The sequence below is a fragment of the Pelodiscus sinensis genome, chromosome 4 (genome assembly GCF_052426305.1).
Source record: "Pelodiscus sinensis isolate ZL-2025 chromosome 4, ASM5242630v1, whole genome shotgun sequence".
Taxonomy (NCBI): Eukaryota; Metazoa; Chordata; order Testudines; family Trionychidae; genus Pelodiscus; species Pelodiscus sinensis.
The window spans coordinates 105662723-105677161 of NC_143055.1; positions in this window are offsets into that span (position 1 = coordinate 105662723).

Sequence of the window (14439 nt, forward strand, 5' to 3'; positions counted from 1 at the left end):
CAGACAGTTTCTCAAGTCATGCCTAGAAGCTGTCCAAGCTACAGCCAAAACCTAAGATGTCTGATTCACCATCCATTCATTGTCATGCTTTGTTAATACCATGTATATAATGCATCTGGTGTGGATACTGTTTTTCAGCAGCTATAGGAATTTATACATTTGGCAGAAGGTGTTCAGAGGGGTAGAAAATATAACCCCCCTTCTACCATAACAACTTCAAAAGGGGAACTAAGCAAAACTAAGGAAGCTATTTAAGTGGCAATTAAAAGGAACAGTCATAGGAGTGAAATGCCTGCAAGATGTATGGAAACATTTTAAAAACAATATAGTAGAATCTTAAACTAAATATATAATCCAAAATAACATAATAAAGTAAGGATCAAAATTAAAAATTAACTCCTCCCCTCACTCCACTAGGACTAAGCAGGCACATTTTAAAAGTTGGAAATCAAATGCTACCAAGGAAAAGACTATGTGCACCCCATCCCCCTGCTGTCTCTCTATCAGATGTACCACCAGCTCCCTCCTTTCCCCTCCCCGTGCTGTTGACTCTAACATCCCTATTATTTATACCTTCACTTACCACAAGAATCAGGGTCATTCAGTGAAATGAATATGCAGCAGATTTTTTTTCCAAGGAAGTACTTCTTCACAGTATGCACAGTCAACCTGTGGAATTCATTGTGAGGGGGTGTTGTGAAGGCAAAAAAGTATAACAGTCTTCAAAAAAGAATTTTATTAGCTCATGGAGGATAGGGCCATCGAGGGCTATTATCCAAAATGGTCAAGATGCAACTCCATGTTCTGGGTCTCCCCAAACTCCAGTTGCTAGAAAAGCTTGTATTGGACGTTAGGGCAATGGATCATTCAAAAAATTGCCTTGTTCTGTTCATTCCCTTTGAGGTACGGTCAGAAGATAGGATACTGAGCTAGATGGACCTTTGGATCTGACCCAGTATGACTGTTCTTGCATTCTGGCATTTACAGATTTTTTTTTATTGCTGCATTTGCATGGAAATTTCAAAATGAAAATTACTGCCACAGAAATGTTTTTTTTTCCCAGCTTGACTGACAGATGCATCTGCTTTGGCAAGAACAACACTCAACTCCATCACTACCATGATCCTTCCACATGACATTGTTACATAGGAGATATATCATTTCATAACATTCCTGTCAGGGGGACCAATTGCCATTCTACAATGATATGTGTGGTTGGCGACGAGCACTGAAGAGTTTAGTTGCTATTGATTCCATCAATTTAAAACACATCTTATTCAAAAACTAATTTGTTATCATCTGGTAGCATGTGCAGTCAGCTGCACCAGTGCAAAAGCCATCAAAGCACTGGGAATGGGGGAGCTTCGTTATGGGGTGCACAGCACTCACCCGTAATCTTGGAAGGACCCAAGATAACTGACTTCCACATAATAACATTTTTAGCTACAGAAGCTATTTTAGATGCTTTTGAGAAGTGTTTATTAGTTTTATCTTTCTCTCCTTGTATGCTCTTTCCAATTGTGAGTTGTAACTAAGGCACCTTGTTTTAAAAAGGTAGAATATGAAAAGAGCCACAACACTTAAAAAAAAAAAAAAAAAACCACAACCTCTTAAATATTCCTACAGTAGTTTTTTCTGTAACATGTGTGGCATATACAAAATACATGCTTGTCTGGTCTGGTGTGAAGGTTTTAACTGTGCAGTGTGAATGCCCTGCATAACTGGTCTTGTGACTCCATTGCTGAATGGCGGTTTTATTTATTTGCATTAAATAAAGCCTTTATATCACACCCCATCAATATGAATTCCATATCCTCTTCCATCCCCATGCATAGCTTGAAGTCATGCCTTCTGCTTTATGGGCATTTTAATAACCCTGACATAGCTTAGATCCACAATGTTGGGTGCACTAGAAATGGAGAGAAAGGTAAATGAAACCGAATACCAGGGAAATCACACATTTACAGAAAATTGTTTGGTACTCTAATACCACACAGAAAATTAATGACTACCAGTCAAATACTTCTTTTATTTTGTTGTTGTTGTTGCTGTGACTGTTTAATCAAGGAGTGAGCTCCTTGAGGCATTATTTTTAATCCTCATTTTTAAGTGGCTCCTTAACAAAGGGCATTGTGTTCCCTTCATTCTACCTATGTAAATCTCCAAGCTAAAGAAGAAACAATCAGAGATTTACTTCTTTGTCTGGCTGTATAAGAGAGGAGGGCTTTCAAAAGGACACATTTCTTTCATTTGTAAGAAATTAAATCCAGGTTTAAAGTACTTTTCTAGCCCACTACTGTTTGCTTTCTTTGGAGGGAAGCTGTGGCAAGGCCAGGCCCCGGGAAGGATCATGACATGTGCTGGCAATCTTGCAAAGTGAATATAGAGCCCCTCAGATTCAATATTGGGATATTTATTAAGAACAAATCTTGCCTGAAGCTCTTTCTGGGGGTTCATGCTAAGCTACTGGCAGTCTCTTCTCGGGTCAGTTTCCTGTTGTTTATCCCCAGAGATGTTTAGAGCACTGCTAATCCACTTCCAGGGGCATCCCACTGAGATACAAGTCTTATTATTAACAGTTAGTAGTTTTGACCATGATGTCCAACAGGGACATATAGTTTGGTTTCTGGAATCTCCGGTTTTGCTTTTAATTTAGACAAATCACTGCTGTTTGGAGAGAATAAAGGAAAGATGAAATGGGAGGGAGGAAGAGTTTTCCCTGGTAATTTTTTTGTATGACCTTTAGTATCTTTTCTAATATACCTACTTTATTAATGTCAATGAGGCTCTATGGATGTATTTTAGAGTAGAACATGTCCCCTTCTGTAAGTTGTAAATGTGGTCTATACCCAATATAATTTAAGTAGTGATTTACTTATTCTCACAATATAAGAACTACAGGTCACCAAATGAAATTAATAGATAACAAGTTTAAAACAAACACAAGGAAGTTTTTTTCCCCCACTCGGCACAGTGTCAACCTGTGGAACTCCTTGCCAGAAGATGTTGTGAAGACTAGGACTTTAACAGAGCTCACAAAAGAGCTAGATAGATTTATGGACATTAGGTCCATCAATGGCTATTAGCCAGAATGGGTACGAATGGTGGCTCTAGCCTCGGTTTGGAAATGGATGACACGAGAGGGATCATCTGAGGATTACCTGTTGTGATCCCTCCCTCTGGGGCATCTGGTATCAGGTAGTGTTGGCAGAAAGAATACTGGGCTAGATGGACCTTTGGTCTGACCCAGTATGTCCGTTCTTATGTTCTTAAGAATCAATGGAGTTATGCCAATTTACAACTGCTGGAAATCTGACTCAGCTCCACCATTACATATTTGCAAACCTTATTGGGTCAATCTTAACCTTTATATGGGTTAACAACTTTTGTAAAAAGCTTTCCATTTCTCCAGCCAGGGTTTGAGTTGTATTCTCTATTACATTGGTCCATTAGGAAGGGATGATGTCCAACGAGCACAGCAGTGAAATGGGAGTCAAGGTTTGAGTTCCATTTTGAGCACTGATGTTGACTCATTCTGTATCCTTAACAGTCATAAACAACACAGAGTCCTGTGGCACCTTATAGACTAAGGGTATGTCTATGCTACAAAGTTAGTTCGAACTAACAGACGTTAGTTTGAACTAACTTTCATAGGCGCTACACTAGCGCTCCGTTAGTTCGAATTTAATTCGAACTAGCGGAGTGCTTAGTTCGAACTAGGAAAACCTCATTCCACGAGGATTAAGCCTAGTTCGAACTAGCTAGTTCGAATTAAGGGGTGTGTAGACCCTTAATTCGAACTAGTGGGAGGCTAGCTCTCCCCAGGTTTCCCTGGTGGCCACTCTGGGCCAAACCAGGGAAACTCATCTGCCCCCCCTCCCGGCCCCGGAGCCCTTAAAGGGGCACGGGCTGGCTACTGTGCCCGTGCCAGGTGCAAGCCTGCCAGCACCCAGCCAGCAGACCCTGCACCTGGCACGGATCGAGCCACCCACCCGATGCCCCCCAGCCCTCCCCCTCTTCCCGGGACCAGGCTGGCGGCTCCCGGGAGCTTGCCCAGGACCGCAAGAGGGGGGAACCCGCCTGGGCTAGTGCAGACATCGTGGACCTCGTCCACGAGCTCCGCACTAGGCACAGGAAAGTGGCCGGCTTGGGCAGGAGAGCTGCCAGCCTGACCACCCAGGAGCAGGTGTGCAAGAGAATCAAGGGGGTCCACTGAGACCCCCGACCCTGAGCCCTGAGCTTACAATGGCCGTCCTGGGTCAGACCAAAGGTCCATCTAACCTAGTAGCCTGTCTGCCGACAGCGGCCAACCCTAGGGACCCTGGAGGGGATGGACCAAAGACAGTGACCAAGCCATTTGTCTCGTGCCATCCCTCTCCAGCCTTCCACAAACCTTGGGCAGGGACACCACTCCTACTCCCTGGCTAATACCACTCCATGGACCCAACCTCCATGACTTGATCTCACGTCCCTTTAAACTCTGTTCTAGTTCTAGCCTTTACAGCCTCCTGCAGCAAGGAGTTCCACAGGTTGACTCTTTGCTTTGTGAAGAAGAACTTTCTGTTACTACTGTGAAGCCTGCTACCCATTCCTTTCCTTTGGTGTCCTCTAGTCCTTCTTTATGGGAACTAATGAAGAACTTTTCTGTATGCACCCTCTCCACCCAACTCCTGCTTTTAGAGACTTCTATCCTGTCCGCCCTCCGTCTCCTCTTTTCTAAGCTGAAAAGTGCCAGTCTCTTTAGCCTCTCTTCATAGGGGACCTGTTCCCAACCCCTCTCAAAGCCTCTCTCTTCCCCTCTCCCACCTCCTTTTCCCAGTCTCCCCCAGTTTTGTTCAATAAAGACAGATTCCATTTTGGAAGACACGTTATCTTTATTTTGTACATCAAGAAGAGGGGCTAGGGAAGGGTAAGTGGAAGGAGATGAGGGAGGAATGGGGCACGAGCCCCCGATGGGGAGGACTGGGCTGGCTCTGTGGGCTTCTGGGGGTGGAAGCTCTTCTGCAGCCCCCCAATTGCCTCCTCTCCCCAGATGGCAGCCTGTGGCAAGTGCAGCCGGGCTGATGGCTGAGTGGTGTGATGTGCCCAGAGTGGGTAGTCCGGGCACTCCAAGCCAGGACTGCTTTGCAAGCGGGGCACCCCTGAGAACTGTCTGTCTGGGGTGGGGGTCAGGACCCTTTAAGCACAGCCCTCGGCTAGCCTGAGACAGCATCTCCACGCTCTAAGTCCTCCTCTGATGCCCTGCCGGCACTGCTTCCGGCCATCCTTAAGCCCGGTTCAGGGTCCACTTAATGTGGACATGCTAGTTCGAATTAGCAAAACACTAATTCGAACTAGTTTTTTAGTCTGGATCCGTTAGTTCACATTAGCTTAGTTCGAATTAACTAATTCGAACTAAGTTAGTTCGAATTAACGTTGTAGTGTAGACATACCCTAACAGATTTATTGGAGTATAAGCTTTCATGGGCAAAGACCCACTTCGTCAGATACATATGCATGTGTACATGCATCTGACGAAGTGGGTTTTTGCCCACAAAAGCTTATGCTCCAACATATCTGTTAGTCTATAAGGTGCCACAGGACTTCTCATTGTTTATACAAATTCAGACTAACACGGCTACCCCTGTGATACTTAACAGTCATGTGGCTTTTGCAAGTCTCACTTCACTCATCTGTAAAATGGGCACAATCATATGTGCCTTCATCAGAGACTTAGGGCTATAGTGAGCTCTCAAATCAGCCCTGAATAAAGAACACTTAACTGCTCCACTGGAGGATTGGGTGGCTGTCACAGTTGCATCCCTGCTGACCACTTGCTCTGAGTGAAGCAAATCACTGCTGTCCTTGAGAAGATGAAGTTTACTTCCCCGCTATCTACCCTGGCCAGCTAGTGAGTGGGGATAATGCTAAGGCTCCTGTTTCTTTCTCTCTATCCATTCACTACAGGGTAGAGTAACCAAAGTGAATCAGCTAATGTTTTAACTTTTATGCAAATCTACCCAAGGCCTCTGAATAGATCCTGTATATCTTCATATTCTACTTCTTCCAGTTTCTTACTTGTTTTAATGAGGAGTGCAATGGTCAACAATGTTGACATTTAAAGTATCACCTTTGGTATCTGAGACAGCTCACTTTGTAATGATGGGGCAATTCACACTTCAAGGCTATTATTTCGGGCTGTCTGCAAACTCAGGCAGACATTGGCTTCAGTTAACCTTGAAAACTAGAAATGAGACTGTTTTTTAAATAGAAGCTGAGACTCTGTGGAGGCTTGTCCATATATAGAGTAGCTGAGATATGCACTAGTCAAAGAGAGCATACCCATAGTGAGCTAATGAATGGCAGTAGGGTCAGAGCCTTAGCTGGTGTTTATCAGCATAACTCAATAATTACCAGCTACGGACAGGAAAAGAAGGGAGGGGCAGCAGGTTATATCCCCCTCTGCTTTTTACCATCAGTATGAACACGTGATAAGGAGCAAGACCATTCAGGAAGGGGGCAGCATGGAGTGGTAGAACCATGGTTTGGATGCTGATGGCCCTTCTGTGTTAGAAAGCTTCTGCTGCCATTAGGTAGGGCTCTGGTTCTCGGAGTGCAAGGTATTTGCGCCTACTCTAAGAAGTCATTCCTGGCTCCATAATAGTTCATCTCCCTATTCTTCTTTAATTCTTGTTGATGCTATGCAGCAAAGTTCATCTTGAGAGACAACACTACTTCCATTTTTATAAGTGTATATGAAATCAGGAGGGTAAAGGTACAAGCAGGTAAGTCAGCACATTGCTGTTTCATTATGCAGCCATGGCTGTGTAAGAGTTACTACAGGAAAAGAGATTGTATTTGCCTTTGAAATGCATCGGCGCTTCCATGATTATTGCAATAAAGCAAAACAAATTACTTTAAATTTCACTTATAGATGCACATGCAGAGCAAATGCACTTCCCATACAAAACTAATGGTAACATTGAAGATTGAGAAAGGAGTATCCAATTCATGTGAATTTCTATCCTTCTGGTCTTGTTCAATATATAGTTTTGTACTTACACCAGGGGCTTGGGGCCTATCTCTCAATGGCCTTAGAAGTATTTTAATGCTTGGCTGAAATGTTGTTTAGTGAGCAGAAGGACCAAAAGCCCTACTGATACATTGTTAAAACAGCTGTTTTATGACATGATGTTTCACAGGGTGTGACTGGAGAAAAGGGGCAAATGACACATTCTTGTTAGGCTCCAGTAGTGGATTCACACTCAGATGACCCCTTGACATTTTCCAGTCATTGCAGAAAGGGCTGTCCTCTCTCGGGAAATAATCTAAACACTCATTCTCCCAACTGACAGAGAAGAACCAGAGATAAGGAGAAAATTGTCTATAGACACTTTCTGATCAACCAACCCCTCTTAAAATTGACAAGAGACTTGCTGTAGTTGGACAAAAAGTTAGTTTTAACTAGTAACAGACAAATGATCACAGGAGGTCCATTTCCCAGGAATAAGCACAAGGATAATATTGGCACCATTGCGAAACTGGAAGGATTCTACAGCATATTAACACCAGATTGGTATATGGATCCCAATCAACTACAGAGATAAACTGAGATCTAATTTTTTTCCTGTAAGTGAGATTGATCAATTGTGGCCAAGTTATTTAATACATCATTGTATAAAATCTAGAAGAAATGCAGGCACAAATGCGCCAGTAAATGTAAGCATGGAAAACAGCATTATATATGACTTGGCAATTAGGTTGAATAGATGATAGTCTTGTCACTCAGCAACTATCCAGGGATATTTGTATTTAAAAACCCTTCTGATTAAGGCTGTCTGCCACAGTGAACTCAGAAATTATTTGCAATTAGTTACACTAGACAATAAAATACCAATTCAAATTTATTAAATATTTTGGATGTCTTTCTACATTTTCAATATTGATTTCAATTATAACACAGAATATTAAGTGTACCATACTTTATATTATTTTTACTGCAAATATTTGCGCTTTAAAAATGATAAAGAAATAGCATTTAAGCCTCACACAGGTACCATAATGGAATCTCTGCATCGTAAAAAAGTAATGTACAAACATAGGGGCTGTGTCTACACTGGGCCACTTATTCCGGAAAATCAGCTGCTTTTCCGGAATAAGCTGCAAGCTGTCTACATTGGCCCTTGAATTTCCGGAAAAGCAACGATGATCTACTGTACAAAATCAGCTGCTATTCCGGAAAAACTATTCTGCTCCCGCTCGGGCATAAGTCCTTATTCCGGAACACTGTTCCGGAAAAGGGCCAGTGTAGACAGCCCAGTAGTCTTTTCCAGAAAAAAGCCCCGATCGCGAAAATGGCAATCGGGGCTCTTTTCCGGAAAAGCGCGTCTACATTGGCCACAGACGCTTTTCCGGAAAAAGGGCTTTTTCCGGAAAAGCAGCCTGCCAATGTAGACGCTCCTTTTCCGGAAAAACTGAAAACGGAATAGTATTCCGTTTTAAGCATTTCCGGAAATTCATGCCAGTGTAGACACAGACAGGGGGTTTTGTACTTAATTGCAACCCCTCCCCAAAAATAGAGCTAACAAGTTCACTCTGTCCAACTTCTTGTCCAGTTAATTGCTAAGACCAACAAGACTTACGTTGATGGTAAGAGAGATACTGCCGCCTGCTTTTTATTTCCAATGTCACCACAAAATGAGAACAGGCAGTTGCATGGCATGTTTGTTGCTGGCATAGCAAAATACTTACATGCCAGATACGCTAAACATTCATATACCTTTTCATGCTTTGGCCACCATTCCAGAGGACATGCTTCCATGCTGATGATACTTTTTTTTTAACAAGTGTTAATTAATTTGTGACTGAACTGCTTGGGGAGGAGTTGTATGCCTCCTGTTTTGTTTTATCCACATTCTGCCATGTTTCATGTTATAGCAGTCTCAGGTGATGACCCAGGTCATATTCAAAGAACAATTTCACAGCATAGTTAACAAATGTGAAAAAGATACCAAAGAGAGATTTCTAAAGGTAGCAAGAGCATTTGCTTCAAGGTTTAAAAATCTGAAGTGCTTTCTAAAATCTGAGAGGGACAAGCTGTGGAGCATGCTTTCAGAAGTCTTAAAAGAGAAACGCTCTAATCAGGAAATTATAGAACTCAACCAGCAAAAACTATCAACCTTCCACTGGTGGCATCTGACTCAGATAATGAAAACGAACATGCATTAGTCCACTTTGCGTTGGATTGTTATTGAGCAGAATGCATCATCAGCATTGATGTATGGTCTCTGGAATGGTGGTTCAAGTGAGAAGGAACATATCAATCTTTAATGCACCCAGACATAAATATATTGCAACACCAGCAACCAAAGTGCCATGTAAATACCTGTTCTCACTTTTAGGTGACATTGTAATGCCGCTCATTTGTTTATCTCCAACAAATTGTAACGTAATTCAATTGTCCAAGCAATAGGTCTGAGTGGACTTGTAAAACTTTACAGCTGACATTGTTTTATTTTTAATACAGTTATTTTGTATATAAATCTACAAGTTCAACTTTCATAAGAGATTGCACTATAGTACTTGTATTAGGTGAATTGAAAAATATCATTTCTTTTGTTTTTTATATTGTAACTATTTGCTATCAAAATATAAAGTGAGCATGGTATGCTTTGTACTCTGTGTTGTAATTGAAATCAAGAGGCTTGAAAAAGTACAAAACATTCAAAAATATTTAAATAAATGGTATTCTGTAATAACAGCATGATTCAATTTTTTTGGTCACACGACTAAGGATTAATATTTTTAGTCATTGGACAGCTCTTCTGATGAAAATAAAAGCACACTAAGAATGGCGATGAACAGAGTAGCGAGAACAGCAGTAGAAGCTGCTTTACAATTTGCAGGGAGAAGGGAAGAGACATTAACAGCTTTTGATGCCTGTCTACCACTTGCTTTGATGCTGTCACCTTTCTACTGACATACATTCACACTGCGGCAGAGTCGGAGAAGTTGGTATTAGAAAATATTTGGCACACCAAATAAATCTAATAATCACGTACTATCAAATTTATTATTTATCTATCCATAGTGTAAACTGCAAACCACCACAAGTAGCATATATTGTACCTAATGAATGAAATCCAGTTGTGCTTAGGTTAATAATAAAATATGTACATCGTGATCTGGGGTTTGGAGAATTTAATACATTTTATTAAATACAACAAATATAGAAACATATTGCTGAAGAATGAGATCCCTTGACACTTCAGATGCAGAAAACATATTTAGGTCAAATTTCTATATATAAAGCTTGATCTACTGCAGAAAGCTATCAATATGCATCAAATTTATCTGGTGCTTTTGGAGTTGTGGGCTTAAGGTGGGAATGTTCGATACTGATTAATTGAATAATTGTGTAGGGGCATCAAATCTTTGTGGTTACACGACTATTTGATAGTCCTTGGGGACAGGGCTGGCAGTCAGTGTGCTCTCGGCCCCACTTCTGGGGAGACCCCTGCCGCTCTGCACTGCTGTCTCTATTAAAAACCAGCTCCCTGTGCAGAATGAGGCAGCAGCACAAGGAGGCAGCAGCCCCTGTCCATTGGGGGTCTGAGCTCCCCGCAGACAGAGACCATGCTGGCATCCCACAGAGCAGCCTCTGTCTACAGCGAGACTGGGTCTGCTGCAGACAGAGGCTGCTCTGTGGCAGCTGCCTCTACACATCCCCTGCTGCTGCCTCTGCATGGGGGGGCCCCCGGGTGACTGGTTTTGTGAAGGAGGCTTAACAGCTGGCTCCCTAAAGGATTCAAGTTCTGTTCACCCTGGCAGGCACTAGGCAGTCAACACAGGCTGCCCCAAAGATGGGTCTGGCTCCCGTATTAGGAAGGCAGGATAACAGACCCTCTGCCACATGTATCAGCTCCTGCCCACCCCTTCATCCTCCCATGATGCTGCCTCTGATAGAAAGGAAGTGGCGGGGGGAACAAGCGGCTCTGCAGGAACCAATACATGCTGGCAGTTGGCTTGAAAGCCAGATTCCTGCATGTACTGGCTCCTGCTTGCCCCATCACCTTCTGTGCTGCTGTCTCTCTTATCTGAGGCATCAGTGCAGGCGGTGGGGTGCAGGACGGGCAGGTGGCTCTACATATCTGGCGCTCATGGGGAGCTGGTTCTTTCCCCCACTTTGCTGCCTCCAATACAGAGGCAGCAAGGGCAGGGGGAGTGCATGTAGCCGATTGATTCCTAGGCTTATCGGTTAATTCTTTCTAGATAATATTGTTCTGTACACTCTGGTTTTAAATTATTTGTATGAGAAACCGACCCTCACAAAAGCATTTCCATCAACCTTTGTGATGCTCAAAAAAAGGTTGCTAAGCACAGCTTGATATTGATCCAACATGTATATCCAGAGTTCTTTCCCCATCAAATCTATAGCTGATTTGAATTTGCCTTCTTCTAGCTTGGCTCTATGTACATAAGGAAATGGTATAAAATAATGAGCAAGTGTTGAGACACCATGACTTGTGCTCTGCTCCAGGTTTCAGGTTTGCTATTCTCCCGGATGAGTCAATTTTTCACGGTTATTAATGAAGCAGTTTCTCCCTTTCCCCACAGTCAAGGTATAAGTAAAACTAGAGACTTCAGATTCTAACTTTACAGTTCAGACCAATCCCAAATTTAGGTGTACTTGTACACAGGGATTGGATTGTGCACATGTCCAATACAAAGAATAAAGAATGTACAGTCCTAACAGATACAAGAAAATCACTGCTTATGAAGCAAACAAAAATAAGTTCAGGGAAGGAGGCACATTTTTTTGCCCAGAAAAAGTAGGTCTGAACTTTTGCTAGGATACAGCTCTAGATGGAGAATAATCAAGTCCTAAAGATGAACCATGTTTAACTTCACACCTGACACTGTATGATGCTTTGCCATTTTTTTTGTTTGAGGGATTTTTAAGAAGAGGTGTCACTTAAAAGTTGAAGTGCTATCAGTCTGTCTGGCAAATGTCTGTCTGAAGGAATTGTGCTGTCTCTAAGTTCTTGTCTGTTGCTGTCATCAGTTCAATAGCCTTATATCTCTTCTCCAAGAATTATAAGCTAATAGAGTTGCTCAAGCTGGCCTCAAAGGAAGATGGGAAAATGTTCGCTGTACAATCCATCATTTCTCTGCTTTGGAAATGTTTAGATGTGAGGACTAACTGTCCTGCAAATGGGAGTGCTGCTGAAAATAACCAACTATATTCTAAACCTGAGAAGAAAGGAACAAGAAGGGGGATGTTAAATGGGTCAGTAGAGTGCTGGGCCAAAGAGCTTTCAATTTCTCTGCTGCTGGTTCAAGCTAGCCATGGTCAACTACTGACTGACAGCTGCCATGCTCTGAAGACTGGTCTATAGCTTATGAGAATGTCCATTCAGTCTGTGTACTAATGCCTCAAACACACTCTGGCCACAGTCTCAGTACAGACAAAAGAAATAATAAGTAAATATGGAGTCTCTACACCAGGGAAGGAACATTATAGTGGGGAAGTTTGCGGAAATTTTGGAGCTCTGCAGTACCTGTTGTATGGATCAGCTGAAACCCTTGAATACTGAAGCTTTCAATTCACTGACACAAAAAACAACACACTCCAACACACAGTAAAAACTACTGAAAATTAACATTTTCTCAAGCGCCAGAACTGTTGCACCAGAAAACAGGAGAAGCAGGTACACACTGATGTACTGCTGCATGCTCTTATAGCACTTTACATTTTCCAAGTCTTGTGCACTAATTAATCCACATCCACTGTTGTTAAATACACTATTGTATTAAGAACTGACCTAAAGTAACCCTAAATGTTAAACAAAGTGTAGTCTTCAGAAACGATAAAGATGAAGTTCAGAAATACATGTAGCAATGAGGTGTCCATCTTACTGTTTGTTTCACAAACATTTAATCATTTTAAAGATTAAAATGCTGCATTGATCTCTGGTGGTGTAATGTGACTAAGTTACATCAGACGTGAAGTTGGCTTATTAAGGTGCAATTATTATCCAAGAGGAACTCTGCTGCCTGCTGTTTCTGCAAAGATCAGTTTGATTTAATGACAATGGTCTCTTTGCTAGTGTTTACAGGTTTAAAGGATTAGAGAGCCCTTTAAAGTTTAAAACAACAGAAGATCTTGGAGGATTTTGTTTTTAACTCCAGTGTATTTCCTAAATCATGCATTAATGTGATTTTGGATATGAAATACACAAAGCTAAGTGCTCTAATGCTAAATTAGTATAATCTAGAAAGAGAGGTTTAACAATGGAAACACAAAGATTAATCTTCATCTCTCTTTCTCTCATTCCAATTGGCTTTTAGGAGCAGGAAAAAAAAATATCTCTCTCCATATCTCTGATTTTTACAAGAAATACATTCCCTAAAACTTGCACTCTGGAGCATATACACTCACTCCTATTTTATGACTACCCTTTTTACAGAAGATTCATACTGTAAAGTGTACCAACATATGTAAAGATAACAGACTAAAGTACAAACCAAAAGCACCAGTTTAAGAGATGTAATTTGTAAATATTCATTTATTTGACTTGTGTCTTGGAGAATAATAAATTTACTCAAACTTTAAGTACACCAAGAAATACTATAGAAATATCTACTAGAATAAAAACTGATAGTCCATTTCAGAAATACTTCATTCATTTTCTAAACGAGCATAGCATGTATATAACACATTTATTTCATTTCCAGTGCAATTTTCTCTCCCCTAGTGCATATTTACTTCCACTATAGAAAATAAATAAACCTGATCTACAAACAGTTCAAAGCTTCTTTATTTATACTGAGCCAAAAAGTCAGCCAACAACTGTCTCCTACTACTCACAATGCCTCTTCAGGCAATGGGGGGATTACTTTGGAAGTGTTTCTGGGACAGAAGATAACAGCGCTGGAAATATGTGTAAGTGCCTTAGAGTCTGTGAGAGTGAGCCAAACTAAGTGACTGTTCCCCTTCTCAATATTTTAGGACAGATTTGGGAGGGTGTCCTTTCTATTTTTATAGGTTTCAGGAAATTTAAAGCATAGCATATTTTATGCCATGTATACCTCAGTGATTGCATTAGCTTTGAGAAGAAACTGAGAGCTAACATTTCAAAACTTGACTTAAAATTAGTTTTTGGAAAAACAATATGGCATGCAAAGAAAGGAGTAATTCTGGTACACATCTGTTAGGTGTTGTGTCATTGTACCAATACACACACATTAAATATACAGTGGAGCTACTTCTAGCTAGCAATGTACTTATGACTTCCAAACTAAAGGATTAATAAGAAAGATTAAAACATCAGCTACTGTAAATATTGTTAATAGTATAGATCAAGCAGTGCCGCCTTGAGCCATTCTTGTGCCCCGGGCAGCAGGCACGTGGTGCATGCACGGCTCTGCCCTGGGAGTACAGCGCATGCACAGCCCCGC